This window comes from Ostrinia nubilalis, chromosome 24, assembly GCF_963855985.1.
Source record: "Ostrinia nubilalis chromosome 24, ilOstNubi1.1, whole genome shotgun sequence".
NCBI classification, from domain to species: Eukaryota; Metazoa; Arthropoda; class Insecta; order Lepidoptera; family Crambidae; genus Ostrinia; species Ostrinia nubilalis.
The window spans coordinates 2,631,649-2,648,584 of NC_087111.1; the positions used below are offsets into that span (position 1 = coordinate 2,631,649).

The window sequence follows — 16,936 nt, forward strand, 5'->3', positions numbered from 1 at the left end:
GTAGTAGTTGACCATAAACCTACAAAATTCTTCCTGTTTAAATAACCAGTACAAAGTAATCAGCAGAACCACCCCAAGAAGTGAAAATACATTTTAACGTTTTTCCCAACCTGTAAAAATAAAAGAAATAGATTATGTAACTAGTGACCATAGCGTCCGTATTCACAAACGATGCTTGCTTACAAATCGAACACACAGCGTCGAATAGAGCTCTGTGATTAGTATGTGTGTCATCCTGTGCGGCGTCCACGCGCACTATAATACCTCATAGTAATGGTTGTGAATATGGACGTAAGAATCGTACAAATACTCAAAGTACACGTCGGCTTTTACACATCCACACATTTCCTAGAACACAATGTTCAGTCCGTGTCACATTTAGCATCCAATTTCACGGTTGTTGGGACAAAAAATGTAATCTGGTTTTCTCGCCTCATGGAAATTATGTTCGCTGTATCTTCAAGCTCCGGCATATCTCCCTGTTATGGGCATGTGTATAATTTTATAGTCTGTAATATAATTGTAATACAACGTGTGCATGGGAATGGAGGATAATAGTCATACGCGAAGTCATTTGTTTTTGTAATTTGGATTTTTGAAGGTTTTTTCTTCAAGTTGCAATGTAACTTTAACTACTGATTCGGACAATAATGTACATACTCAAATGTACTGAAACGGCGTAAGAAACCCATTTATCAACGTTGCCTTATTTTCCAAAGGTTTAACAATGCTTATTCTAAGTACTTAAATGAGTCAAGCAAGCAATTTTTCCAAATTGTTTTATTTGCTAAAGAAACGGCTAATTGTTATTACAGTAATACAACTATCAGCTCTCACTAAGCGTTTCGATGACTCTTTTATAATGCGAACAGCTAGGGACTGCAATTTGTTGTAGGGCTTGAATACCGGAATTTCGTAACTCCGGAATTTCGGATACGTTTTTTCCGATATTTCAATTCCGGAACTGACGCCAATATCGTATTCCGATATTGAAATTTTTCATAAATTATTTTAAGTTTTCAAAACGTTTAGGTATCAAAATAGGTTCTTAGATAAGGAAGTCCTTGAGATATGTATTCGAAACTTTATTAGTAATAATATTGTTCACGCAGAACTACTTAATAAAATGCATTCTTGAGTTTGAGAATTTATTGTACCTTTGGACAATATTACATTGAAATAAATTGCGAGTTAACGTGCCGGCCGGCACGTCAAGCCGGTTCGGTGGCTGATAGGCGAGAGAGGGATACAGACTACAGTGAATGGAAGAGTGAACGCGCGCGCGGACCGAATGAGATTGAACGATAGTGATGTGAAGCTGTCTGTCATAGACAAATATTAAAGAGGCAATAGGGCGAAACCAAAGCTCCAAAATGTTCGCTAGAGACAACTCTAATGGGCGAAGCCAGCTGAAGAGAGCGGATGATAGAGTAAAACCTGTTAATAGCTCAGCCACAGGACAGCCACTCGACACTATACCGAAGATTAGCCGGACATCAGCCCTTACGTGATTAGGATGGCTCTCAAACAGCTAAAGAACAACAAGGCACCGGGTGATGACGGAATAACCTCGTAGCTTCTGAACGCGGCAGGTGATAAGCCGATACTGAAAGTCCTTCATAGACTGTAACTCCGTCTTACTCCAGGGAATAATGCCAGAGGCACGGAACAAATGCTTGGTGGTGTTTTTCTTTAAGAAAGGAGTAAAAGCCTTATTAAGGAATTACAGACCCATCTGGGTTCTGACTCTGAGTCATGTCTACAAGCTGTTTTTGAGAGCCATCACGAATAGTCTCGCGCGTAGGTTCGATGACTTATAGTCTCTCGAGGAAGCCAGTTATCGAAACGTTTACACTACCATATACCGCATCTATACGCTACGGCAGGTTATACAGAACACCGAAGAGTCTAACTTGCCTATATGCTTGGCGTTCTTAGACTATGAGAAGGTCTTTGAGCCTGGCTGAACACGAGGGCGATTCCTCTGCAGCGAGCTGTGAGGCAGGAAGATGTAATAATACGTCGAATTCAACTCGGCTGGGCAGCGTTCGGGAAACTACATAACATCTTATCGACCAAAAAACTTCAGTGCCTAAAGACGAAAGTCTACAATCAGTGTGTGTTACCAGTAGTGATGACACACGGTTCGGAAACGTGGCCTCTTACTATAAGGCCTTATAATAAGCTCAAAGTTGCACACCATGGTATGGAGAGTGCTATGCTCGGTGTTTCTTTTCGAGATCGAACCAGAAATGAGGAGATTCGTAAACGAACTAAAGTTGCCTGACATATTATAGCGATCGGATTACCAAGCTAAAGCAAAAGTGGCAATGGGCAGGGCACATAGTACGTAGAACAGACGGCCGATGGGGCAAGGTTCTAAAGTGGAGGCCACATAAGTGTACGTGTTTGTCGGGAGTGGAGGCGCTTTGTTTTTTTAACCAACTCCGGAACTAGAACCGGAATTCCGGAGTTGAGTGCCCAATATCGGAAATCAGTTCCGGAGTTGAAAACTATCCGATATTGCAAGCCCTAATTTGTTGCCTGCTGCTGTCTTTCCCGAAGACTATAATCCGGGCCTCTTCAAGGCGAGAGTGAATCGGCACTTACAGGGCAGATGTAGGTACCATCCTAGACTGCATCCCACTTAACATAAGGTGCGATTGTGGTCAAATACCTGCCTTGAAGCATAAAAAAACTTCATAAAGAAACACAATTCACAACTAGACATACTTATACCATGCCATCACTTACTATTCTTTTCGACCCCCATGAACAAAGCCCCACTTTAGGAGGATTTTCGATTATAATTGCAGTATTAGCTTTCAAACGTGTAGGTTTAACGTGTGTAGGTTTGGACGTGACTGCCGATCTTTATGAGAGATGGAAAAACAAGGCATGAGTCGAATATTAGCAATGTGCATTGTATATTTATGACTGGATAGCAGTAGCTTATAACAGGAGTGTATTCATCACAATAGACTAGCAATCGAGGATTGAAACGACCTATTTTATTAAATTGGCTATAATTTTTAAACTTTCGCGTTCCATTTCGACTAAAATAGTAAGACACGGGTCTTAACGCGACGTTTAACGAGACGTCAAGCCGTCAGGGCCGGATCTACCTATGGGCTGATTGGGCTGCAGCCCAGGGCCCCGGGGTTACAAGGGGCCCCCAGATCTCGCTAAAAAGTAGGCAATAATTTGAAACAAAAAAAAAGAAAAAAGTGGTCTGTAAAGTCGGTTTACGGACGATATTATAGAGGTAAGGTAAATTTTGACGATATTAATGATACACTCTCACAGGTTCTACATTGGTTCACTGTTAACAACTTATTGTTAAACGCAAATAAAACTAAGTGCATTAAATTTAGCTTACCTAATGTGAGGCAGGTTTCCACGCAATTAATAGTGAAGAATGAACCATTAAATAGCATAAATTCCACAACATTCTTGGGAATCACTTTAGATGCTAAACTTCAGTGGGGTCCTCATATTGAAACTTTGGTCAAAAAGGCTCAGTTCGGCTGCTTTTGCAGTGAGAAAGATAAGGCAATTAACTGACATTGAAACGGCAAGGCTAGTATATTTTAGCTATTTTCACAGTATAATGTCATACGGCATATTGTTGTGGGGCTCAGCCGCGGACATTGAAACTGTGTTTGTTCTGCAGAAGAGAGCAGTGCGGGCCATTTATAACCTTGGACCCCGATTTTCCTTGAAAGAATTTTTTAAGGAAATTAACATACTGACAGTAGCTTCACAGTTCATTTATGAAAACCTTTTATATGTTCGCAAAAATATAGAGCAATTCACGAAAAAGAGCGATTTGCATAACTTTAATACAAGAAACAAAAATAAACTTGCCGTTTCAAATTTCAGACTGCATAAGATTGGGAATTCATTTATGGGGAAATGTATTAAATTATTTAATAAATTACCACAAACTGTTGTAGAACTACCCATTCATAAATTCAAAGCACATATTAAAAGTACCTTAATGAAAAAGGGCTACTATAAAGTCGATGATTATTTAAAAGATAAAAATGTTTGGGATGCGTAACTGCCTAGCTCGCATATTTATAAATATTTATAACTATGTATTTTGAAAACCCGTAAACCTTTGAAAAAGAGGCTGACAATAGTGTCTGAGTTTCTTGCGCTGCTTCTTCTCAGCACTGGCCCATGTATGGTCCTGAAGCAGTGGTAGGGTTAATACTGGGACGTGTAAAAGTGCTTTTTTAAAGCCTACTTACAGAAATAAATGAGTTTTACTGAGTTTTTTACTGAGTTTTTATTTTTACGTGACAACGTCATAAGAAAATATTGATTAAAAATTGCATACTAAATTTTTGAGATTTTTTTCTTCCAATTATTTCTTGTAAAGAAAACGTAATAACTTTTAAACTAAGAGGTATATCCTGATAAAATAAAAACAGTAATAATGCTAAATAACAGGCGATACTAAAAAAATACATAAAATACTCAGAAAATGGCAACAAATAATAAAAAAATTATACATTTTGAGAAAAATCTGCATTTTAATTCGTGTTTTTTTGGTTATTTGATTAATTTCTCCAAATAATGCCCCCATAACAGATTGTTTTTATTACTTTGTGTTATTCTTTATCGTATTACCTTTGTAAACCTAAAAATAGCATGTCTCTATCCCTATCACAATGTTTGCAATGATCGTTTGAACTAAGCCTCTCCGGGCGCGCCATTCAACGCTTCGTTAACAACGAAACTGAAAGTGGCTCTAGATTTGTAATTTTGATAAAAACAAGTTACATTTCAAATAAAAACAAAAGATTTCGAAGTAAAATAAGCATTTTAGTTAAAACTAGCGGCCGCCCGCGACTTCGTACTCGTGGATCCCGTTTTACCCCCTTCATCAATCTTACGCGGTTTAGATTTTTTCATACAAATGTTTTTTCCCGCTATCTCCCGTTTCCGTGGGAATTTTGCAATATCCTGTTGTAACTAAGCTTTAAGTTTACTAAGGTACTTGCATGCCAAATTTCAAGCGTCTAACTTAAGCGGTTTAGATTTTTCATACAAAAGAATTTTCCCGCTAATTCCCGTTCCCGTGGGAATTCCTAAGTATACTATAACCTGCCCAGGAGTATGAAGAATACTTGTACCAAGTTTCGTTAAAATCCGTCGAGTAGTTTTTATTTCTATAAGGAACATACAGACAGACAGACAGACAAAAATTTTACTGATTGAATTTTTGGCATCAGTATCGATCACTAATCACCCCCTGATAGTTATTTTGGAAATATATTTCATGTACAGAATTGACCTCTCTACAGATTTATTATAAGTATAGATTAAAATTGTCTCTTAACCTGTAGCGGAGAATAATGTGGTGGCAGGCCTTTGTTCAAACGATCATAGCAAATGTTGTGATAGGGATAGAGACTTCCGATTTTTGGTTTTACAAAATTGATACGATAGAGAATAATACAAAGTAATAAAAACCACCTGTTATGGGGGCATTTTTTGGAGAAATTTATCAAATAACCAAAAAAACACGAATTTAAAAGCAGTTTTTTTTCAAAAAGTATAATTTTTTATTATTTGTTGGCATATTCTGGGTATTTTATGTATTTTTTTAGTGTCGCCTGTTATTTAGCATTGTTACTGTTTTTATTTTATCAGGATATACCTCTTAGTTTAAAAGTTATTACGTTTTCTTTACAAGAAGTAATTGACAGAAAAAAAAATCTCAAAAATGTAGTATGCAATTTTGAATCAATATTTTCTTATGACGTTGTCACGTAAAAATATCGTCCGTAAACCGACTTTACAGACAATTTTTTTTTTTTTAAATTATTGCCTACTTTTTAGCGGGATCTGGGGGCCCCTTGTAACCCCGGGGCCCTTACGTTACCTAACGTAAGTAATTGGCAGAAAAAAAAAATTTTTTGCGACCTCTTTTTTGTCGATAAAAATAGGTCTAGTTTCACCTATTTTCATATGTGCACTTAATCGTGACTCACACTGTATGTATAAGAATAATAATATATCATTATAGAAACAGTTTTTTGGCATGGCTATTAGTTGAGTGAGTACTAAGATAGGCCCCCAAGTAGTTTCAGCCCAGGGCCCCACAAATTCACGATCCGGCCCTGCAAGCCGTGAGTACATAATGTAACTCATTAATAAACGTCGCGTTAAGACCCGTGTCTTACTATTTTGGCTATAATTGTCATCATCATTATCAGATCAGGTCTAATAGTCTTCACTACAGGAGCACGACCCTCTTATTTGCCAAAGGGAAATATAATATTTGGCTTATTCTCCTCACGATGTCCAGACGGGTTGGGGAGGCCTGATGCATATTTATTGCTTATTTATACATAACAGATAATGATTGTTCCGAAGAGCACGTTAAAGCGGTCTGATTGAAGCAAGCAGATAGGTGTTTAGTAGGGTGGCTCATAAAAACTGACACTAGATATTTTGACATCACACGTCAGAAGTAAAAATGCATCAATTAATTATTATCGCTGTAAGAATTAAAATTCCGCTTGTCTTAAAAGAATGATCGGAACAAATCAGGATTTTACTCATGCTTTCAAGATTTACTCTCTGAAGAATGCTCTGTAAACACATTATGCTGAGCAAACTATTTGAACAAGAAAACATAAGTACCTTTATATGAGTAAGGAGCTAGTTTCAGAAATGGATGTTTGATTTCACTTAAAATAAAGAGTTTGGGAGTAACCATTTAGAAATATCTAACAAGTTTGAGTATCCCCCTTATAATATAATATCATCAATGCATACCCATACTGCAGTGGAGACTAAAGCGGATGATGAAGACGTTGACGATGAAAGTACTATTAAAATTGGGAGCAAATACAAAAAGTGATTTTACTTTTGTTTGCCCCAATTGAAAATCGAACCTACAATGATGACCTACAGAGATACTTTACCTATTGCTGTTATAAGTGAAGGAACACCGTATAATATGTATACAGGTTGTTTTGCTCCATCTATTGTATAGTGTCAGTTACCCAGTGCCTTTTGTGGTATGACATCTTCATTTACTTTTTGCTCCTAACGAATCCTTTATGGTGAGTCTATAAGAAGAGCCACAAAAAACTTTAGGTACATGTATGTATGTTACCATCAGCTTGTATTGCTAATGTTTATAAATGTAAATATAAGTAGGTATTTCGGTTTCTATTCGTTTTGTATCCTGTCCCAGACTCAAAGCCCCGGGTTCGATTTCCAGTACAATGAGAGAAAATTTTTGTCCAAAGATTTGGTCTAGTTTAAAAAAAAATAACCATCTGGAATCGACCATCTGATGAAGGATCCGGGAAGCACCTGGATGCGGACAGCCCAGGACTGGTCCCTGTGGAAATCTTTGAGGCAGACCTTTTTCCACCACTGGACATAATTTTAGCTGTAACGAACGAACCTATTTAAAGCCTTCGATTGAGTTAAATTACGCTTCAACCTTTATTGCCTTATGTGGTGATACGAGATCTATCTAATAGTGTACAATTAATGTTGTATGTTCGTTCATTCCGTAACACTTTACCTAAATGATCATTTATCATGTTGTACATTTTGTCGTCAATTCAACAACGAATCATAGTTCTGTTGATAGAAGTGTATCTCTAGCATCAAATAACGAAACAAATCCAAACTACCCTACACAATTCCCCCCAATACTGAGATAATAGTGATATCAGATTGTTTTGTTGTTTGGGGAAAATAAAATTCTTCGCGACAAAACTATGCGGTTAGGAGAAAAAGTTATAGAGACTTGTTTCTTGAGGATTGCTTGATTTGTATTTCGACATAGATAATACAAATAAATATAAAAAAAATATTAAATAAATATAAATATTTCAAAAGTACTTGAAACTACTCATAGAGAAAATCCAATAAATAATAATGAATGTAAAATGATCTACCTACTAAAACACAGATTCTGAAGTTAGTGGAACCTACCTGAGACGACTTTAGTAAAGCTACGAGGTATTTCCGTGCTGGCATTATTCCAACACCACTACCATCTCAGAAACCAGCAAGATTTCTCAGGGCTTAAATCCCTTAAGTGATTTTTATAGATTTTGTGGTTTGGAATCATCGATGAACATCATCATCATCATTTCAGCCATAGGACGTGACACCCAACAAACAGTTAAAAAAAGAACTTTTAAACCACATTTAATCCAACTCTCATACATCTCCCAACACCAGATCCAGACTATGTTATCCGGGTCTTATTCCTCACAGTGAGAAAGCCACAAATATGCGCATTTTTATGAGTTTTACTAGTTTCTGTTGTTTACGAGGCTGTTTAAAAATCTTTTTGTAGGAAAAAAGCGGACGAATACGCAATGAAGTAGATAAGATGGTCGGGAAATACGTTATTTTGATTGCATTCATAATTTTGAAATAATGTGATTTTTAAATTGCTTTACGTTCTAGGAGTGCAGAATTTTTTTATTAAATCAAATTATTTTGCTTACACTGGAAGTCATATGGGCACAAAATAAAAAGTGCAAAACTGAATATGTGATTCGATCAGACAGAAACTAACCAATCACTTCTTCTGTTTATATCTTAAAAAGTGTAGGTAGCACCAAATAGTGCCTATTATTGTATTAGTGAAAGCCTCTTTTACTTAATCTATGGAACCCTCCTACACTCTGAGAGTAAATTAAAGTGAGATAAGTAGGGTAGACCGGGGACAATAGTACCATTTTTTGGAAATTGTTCAATATTGAGAAATCTAATGAAATATAACTTATTCTGTTAGTATGCTGTAAAAACTAGACTCCTAAGCGACAAATTTAAGCATGCAGAGTTGAACTTTTCTTTCGAATACTTAATGAAAAACGAGTTTGAACTGTACGATGTCTCATGTTACAATTGACCCCTACTACGGGTCAATTGTACCAATAATATATGAGACAATAAAAGTCGTTATGTTTATCTAATCATCACCTTTATTGGTATTCTGTACTTTTAATCTCCTACAATCATCAGTCATTATTAATTGAGATCGAAAATATTTAGGAACAAGTATGAAAAATCAACACTAAAGTTTAAAAACAAAACAATAACTTTTCTTCCATAAAAACGAAAAAGCTAACTATTTCTACATAATATGACAATTATTTGGCTCGGATATTGCTTCTGAAACAACAATAAGCATAATAACAATAATAGAAATATCAAAACTTTAAAATCTATTTTTGTATGAGGGTACAATTGACCCCTGGTACAATTGACCCTGATTATTTATACCTACTACTGCTTCGCCATTTAAGATTTTTTCATAAGCCTGTTCATAAAGGAATAGATCCGTTGATCCGTGATCCGTACTTTTGACTCTACGTCGAGGCATCTAAAACAAAACGTTCAAATACTTGTTACTTACTGAATTAAGCTAAAATGTACATATTCAGAAGGGTTTTAGAAACCTATATTAAAATATTTTAAGTAGATCTTTAGGTACTTATATCATCTTTTTATCGACATGTACCTACTTATTTAATAAAACACATTAAGTATGTATCTAAATGCTTAATGCATGCAACTATGAATGAGCCCAGACTATTATTTCAGTAGGTAGGTATGCCTATAATTGTAAAAATAATAACCGCGTGAATGTTTTATAATAACTTATTTTATTATAAGTATCTAGGTACTTTAAAACCAATTTAAAATATTATGTAGTAAGTATAAAATAAGGTTCCGGGGGTTAATTGTACCACGGGGTTGATTGTACCGCTACAATTGACCCCATGGAGACTGGTACAATTGTTCCAAGTAGGTAGTCAAGAGAACTTCACCTAAAATTTAGTCATTTTCACAGTGAATGCCAATAATTTGCTGTCGATACCAAGTTTAGATCCTGGATAAACTATTGACAACAATACCTTGGTAACAAATAGCATATTAGGCAACTTATGGGCTCATATATTTGACGTAAGAACTTACCGCGGCTGGGCAAAAAACAAAAATCCTTCCTGTACACCTTTGTTTCTCAGCGCAAGCGCCGCCGACTGGTGAGCGGCTGGAAACACAAAAAGCGCATATTCTGATGCTATGCACACAACCGAACGTCGCTTGTGTGAAGAAATATCGCCAATGGTACTATTGACCCGTGGTACTATTGTACCCGGTCTACCCTAAGTATTCAAGGAAAAGGTGCTATAAAAGTGCGGGAGTCTACTTGCAAATAAACCGCTTTTTTATTTCTTTTTCATTACATTGACCATCTAAATATCTTATTAATTATCTTCTTATTTTGTAACTCCATCCATTTGCAATGCTTTAATTTTAAACCCATTTTGTCGCACAAAAGTTAGTGTGCAATATGGAGGTTTAAATAGAACCGCTTTAACGCGAACACAACTTGGCCGCAGCTTACAGTTTGGCTTGTATTAGCACACAATACGTCGTACATCACGGGAATGCTGCTGCCGATGGGTTATCCGGCCACAAGCAGTGAGAGAACAGCCATTTTAAAAAAATACTATTTTATGACCGTTATAAGTCGGAAAGGTATCACTGTACTTATCGCTTTTTGCGAGCTGTCATCACCTTTCGCGCGCTATCAATCGCGAAGCGAGGCGTTTACATTACGGTGCGGATAAGTGTGCGTGCGTTGCTGTACAAAGTTTCATACAAAGAATATTGACTAATAAAGATACAGTTACAATCCGTTTCTGGGTTGATCAGTGTGCTTTGTCCTTTAAAAGTAGATTTCTTTCACTTCTGTAATTTTAGTTCATTAAATGCAAATTCATCATATTATACAGAACGTCTGAAAAAGAACGTGGCAATTTGTCTCAGGGAATATTTATAAGGTGTGACGAATTTACACCCTTTTCCCTGTGACGAGTCGACTCTATGGCAAATCCACAAAAATATTCTTAACTTCACAATTGGGGCATGAATATTCAGATCCAGAGCTAATATCCTTAGCTAATTTCCTATATTTTAATCTATGTATATGCCTATTTTGGATAAAATTGAGTGTGCAATATGGAGGTTTAAATAGAACCGCTTTAACGCGAACACAACTTGGCCGTAGCTTACAGTTTGGCTTGTATTAGCACACAATGCGTCGTACATTACGGGAATGCTGCTGCCGATGGGTTATCCGGCCACAAGCAGTGAGAAAACAGCCAGTTTAAAAAAATACTACTTTGTGAGCGTTATAAGCTTTTTTTGCGTGGGTAGGCGCGAAACCGAATAGACGTAAATTTTTGGCTCTGTTCAAAATCAATTAATATTTATTTTATTTATAAAGTAATTACAGTCTAATGTGTTGATACAACCGAACATACCTACCAGCAAATCCACATTGATAAATCCTTCAGTTCCTGAGTGCACAAGACCACTAACAACACTAACTATGGAGTCACTGCAACAGGCCATTGTCGATATGCAAACTTCATTTGCTACTCAGATGGCAGACTTCCAGAAGAGCCTGCAGCAGGCTACCCCATCAACCACGGTGGCAGCCTTGGCAGTGGAGTTTACGGCATTCAAGAAATTCACTCTGGCTTCGCTATCCAATCTGCAGCAACAGACCGACCTCATCCAGCGGGAGTGTGACAGATTGGAGATGTGTGGTCGGCGCAAGATTTTGTTGCTGCATGGGGTTCCTGAGGTGCAGGGTGAAGAGCCTTCAGCATTGGTGGCAAAACTTGTCGGTGAGCGCTTACACCTTGCGCTACCTAACAACTTCATGAGTGGCTGTCGTCGCATGGGCAAGGTGTCCAAGAATAAGACCAGGCCCATCCTGGTCAGATTTCAGGATGTGGCCGACAGGGACAAGGTTTGGTTTGCCAAGACCGCTCTGAAGGGCACCGGGATCACAATCTCAGAGTTCCTGACCAAGTCGCGACACGATACATTCATGGAGGCCCGGAAGCGTGTCGGTATCTCAAAGTGCTGGACCCGGAGCGGCACCATTGTCATCGTGGCAGCGGATGGCGCACAGCACCGCATCACGACGCTGGGGGAGTTGGACAGGGTTATCCCGGCGTCCGCATCAACAGCCCCCCAGGCCCCGAGCACAGGGGTGCTCGCCGGCGCGACGCAGGCTCGGGATGCAGCCAACGCCAGGACCAAGCGTAGGAAATAATCCATGTCAAATCATAATGTCCCCCTTGCCTGGGTTTGCTTGCATGTTTGTTATGACTCATCATTGTCCACATACTTCGCTGTTGTTTGCTTTTATTTAAGATTTTTACCCTCATATTAATATCTCAAGTAACTAACGATTTTCACTAGACTAATCTTGTAACGGCTTTGTAGTTAACTTTCTACTTTTACCTCACTTCTTTGCTTTTTATTAGATGTCACTTTTCTGGTTGAATTTTATAAACCGGTCTTTTGTATACGACCGACGCATGTTTGACAGCTTGACAGCTGACTGACAACTATTACTATTATTTGAACGATCGATCGATTGTCACTGTCAATGTAACGTTCCGATTCACACTCTAATGTGTCAAAAATATTTTTATTGTACTTTATTTTCTTTCTCTTTTTTTTCTTTTTCCGTCATTCTTATTTGTAAAGGCATCTCTTTCAGACTGCTGGTGGGTTGAGGTACAGGTTGGTGTGTTTTCAAGCACTAACTTGTGTTTAACCGTACGTGTTATTAACTTATAATTTAATTATTTATTTGTTTATTTTTTATTGTTAAACCTAATATGAATGCAATCGATGCGAATGATAGCCAACAATCTGATCACTTTCACTCTTTCTCCTCTTGTTCAGTTAATGATGACAGCTTCCACTCTACTTTACTGCCTCTCTCTGATGTACTCCACACTGCGTTTTCAGATGTGCCAAAAAATTTTAATGTTGTCCATATTAATGCGCAAAGCATTCCAGCACACTACCCTGATGTGCTGGCTGCTTTTGATTCGAAACATTTGCACGCAGTTCTTGTCTCGGAGACATGGCTAAAACCAAATCTTCCTTCTACTTCCTACTCAATCCCTGGTTTCCAACTAGTCCGGAACGACCGTATTCTCAGAACTGGAGGCGGTATTGCCATTTACATTCGATCACATCTCTCTTACTCGATCATTGATGCGTCTCCTCCTTCCTCATCTTCTGAACTAGCACAACACCTCTTCCTTGAAATAAACTTGTCCCATACTAAATTTCTTCTCGGTGTCTTCTATAGTCCTTCCTTAAGAGTAGACTATTTTTCTGCTCTTGAGAAAATCTTGGAAGACCTGACTCCTCTATACTCTCACACCATACTAATGGGAGACTTTAACACATGTCTCATCAAATCCGACTCCCGCGCCCATCGTCTCAGGTCCATTATTGACTCATGCAATCTTAACATTCTCCCTCTTAACGCTACTCACTTCTTTCCCAATTGTGCCCCATCATTGCTTGACCTAATGATTGTCACTTCTCTTGATCATGTAGCCAAGCATGGCCAGTGCAATGCCGACGCCTTCTCTTTTCACGACCTTGTGTACCTATCATACAAACTCCGTCCTCCAAAACCTAAGACTAAGTTCCTCTTGCAGCGCAATTTTAGTGGCATAGACATGGATGCACTTAAACTCGATGCTGTTAATGCTGAATGGTATAAAATTGAGGATGCCGAGGATGTGAACGAAAAGGTTTCTCTTTTTAATAAAATTCTACTTGAATTGTACGATAAGCACGCTCCTATTCGACCTGTCAGAATCAAACATGTTCCTGCACCTTGGTTAACGGATGAATTAAAAACCTTACGCAACAAGAAAAATGCTGCTAAATTAAGGTTTAAGCTGGACCCGTCCGATATTAACCGCGAAAAATATAAAAGTCTGCGAAATCGCTGCAATACTATGTGTAGAGACGCTCAAAGACGACATATTCACAAGTCTGTAGAAAATGGAGATCCAGCTAAAGTCTGGAAATTCTTAAAGTCTATTGGAATTGGAAAAATACGTAACGATACTACTCCCAAAGACATTAACTTCGACCTTTTAAATAAACACTTCTCAACTTCTGGTGCTCTTGATGACACAGTTAAAAATAAAACCCTAAGTCAACTTTCAGAGCTTCCAACTCCAGACTATTCAGCTTTTACTTTTAGCTCAGTATCTGATTGTGATGTTAAGAAGAACGTATTGTCCATTGCTTCGAGTGCCGTCGGAAATGATAACATAAGCCGGAACATGATCGTTCCATTGCTTGACATCCTTTCTCCCATTATTACCCACATCCTGAACCATTCTCTCTCCACAGGCATCTTTCCTACAATATGGAAAGATGCTCAAGTGACTCCTCTCCCTAAAAAGTCAAATCCTACATCTTACACCGACTACCGTCCTATATCCATACTTCCTTTTATCTCTAAAGTAATGGAACGAATCGTTCATCACCAGCTCAGTACTTTCTTGGTCGGAAACCAACTCCTTAACCCTTTCCAATCTGGTTTCAGACCTGGGCATAGTACGACTACTGCATTGGTTAAGATCTTGGACGACATTAGACGCGGAATGGACTCGAAGCAACTTACTGTGCTGGCGTTGCTAGATTTTAGCAATGCTTTTAATACAGTCGATCTTGACATACTAATCGGGATACTCCGTTCTCTTAACATATCTCCGACAGTTCTTGGCTGGTTTCATAGTTACCTGCACGGTCGCCGACAACGCATTCGCGCGGGGGACTGTCTCTCAGCGTGGTGTGACATCAATGCCGGTGTACCGCAAGGTGGTGTGCTGTCTCCTCTCTTATTCGCAGTCTTCATCAACACCATTTCTATCAACCTTAGATCCTCTTTTCACTTGTATGCAGACGATCTCCAGATTTATTCGCAGGGGGGCCTAGGAGACCTCTCGAGCGCTGTGGAGGTTGTGAACAGCGATCTTGGAACAATCCTGGACTGGAGCAGGGCTCATGGGCTTAAGGTCAACCCCACCAAAACGCAAGTTATCGTGTTGGGTGGTTCCAGGCAGATTTCCCAGATTAACTGGAGTGCCCTTCCACCCATCATGTTTGACGGTGTCCAGATACCTTTTAGCAAAGTCGTGAAGAACCTCGGCATTCACATCGATAGTGCTCTCACATGGACAACCCAGATTGGGGAGGTCAGCAGGAAGGTGTTTGCGGCTGCAGCGTCAATAAATAGGTTGCGAAACTTTTTACCCATACCCACCAAAATTGCTCTTGTTCAAGCTCTACTCTTTCCTATTCTCGACTACGCCGACTGTTGCTATCCTGACCTTAACGAAACCCATTTGGCTAAGCTCGAGCGCCTCCAAAATTTTTGCATTCGTATAATCTACGGCCTGCGAAAGTATGACCATGTTTCTGAGTACCGAGCCCACCTAAAATGGTTACCGATCAGACGTCGGCGTGACTGTCACATCCTATCCCTTCTTTTCTCTATCCTCTTTAACCCAAAGTCTCCACCATACTTGAAGGAGCGTTTTCAATTTATGCAGTCGGCTCTGGGTCACGAAATGCGGTCGTCAAAAAAACTCCATCTTAATTTTCCTTCTCACACCTCACATTCCTATACGCGATCTTTCACTGTTCAAGCTATCCGTCTATGGAACGCCTTGCCGATGTCTATTCGGCAATCTGAGTCACTTCCTATTTTTAAGAAAAGACTCAAGTCTCACTTCCTCACGTTGCTACCTTAATTTCCCTACATCTCTATTCCTTTTAGCTTCTTAAAATTCCTATCTATTTTCTGTTGGCTATCTAGTTCTATCTTTGGTTCGTATCAAGAATTGTATGTGTATGTATATATTATATGCTATATATGTATGTATATTTTAATATATTTTATGTATTATTTGTATGTATTATTTTGGGTTAAATTTTACACTTGTGTTTATTATTATTTATTTCATTAGTGTCGACACCGCCTTCCCCTTCATTTGTTTTAAGTAACTGTCCTCTCTATAGGTTGTCTGGAAGAGATCGCTTCATAGCGATAAGACCGCCTAATTGTACCTTATGTGTTCCTTTTCTTTCTATTTCTTTTTATGTGGTGTACAATAAAGAGTATTTATTATTATTATTATTTATTATTATAAGGTCCATCACGAAACAACGAAAAACGATTAAACCCGCTATTTATCTCAAAATCTCCTGTAATTGGTCCACATGTTGAAATTCAGTTATTATCGATCTCAATTATACTTGAACTTGAATCTGTAATAAACACCTTAGGACCCATATTGTTCTAGTGTTCATGGTGGAAGCAATAAGGATTTAAAATTGAAGTTAAATAAATTAAGTTTGCAATCTTGTCGAGATCACCGACGAAACATTTAGAAACTAAATAGGTCTAAGTTCTGAAGATTTGGTTTGGTTATTTTTTACCACCAAACCAAATATTAAGAAAAGTCAGCAGTAACTTGCGAATAACTTATGGAAGGTAAATCAGCCAACTAGGTATAACATTATGTTATTACTAACTAGTTTACCGTCTGTTTCTTAGACCAAAAACAACTAAGTACTTTTTCATGGATTCAGATCAAATGGTTGATCACCTTACTTATGAACCTGACAGATTTAGCTAATTATTAGTTCGTTCGTTAGTTCGTTTCAGCCAAAAGATGTCCACTGCTGGACAAATGCTTCCCAAGGATTTCCACAAAGACCGGTTCTGCGCCGCTCGCATCCAGGCACCTCACGCGACCTTCACCAGATCGTCGGTCCACCTAGTGGGAGGCCTGCCCACGCTACGTCTTCCGGCTCGTGGTCGTCGCTCAAGAACTTTCCTGCCCCAGCGGCCATCAGCTCTACGAGCTATGTGCCCCGCCCACTGCCACTTGATTTTAGCGATTCTGCGAGCTAAGCTAATTACTCAAGTTTATGTAACTACATCAAGTCAATGACACACATGTAGAAGATCGGATCGAAACGGGATGAAAAATCTTTTCCTTGAAAAAACTTTAATTCAAAT

The 16,936-nt window shown here is 38.4% G+C and overlaps 1 protein-coding gene across 1 annotated transcript in view; it reads right to left on the minus strand.

Annotated features, from left to right (window-relative positions):
• LOC135083718 (uncharacterized) overlaps positions 1–16,936 on the minus strand; it is a 42,076-nt gene that overhangs the window by 2,131 nt on the left and 23,009 nt on the right. The window lies entirely within an intron of this gene.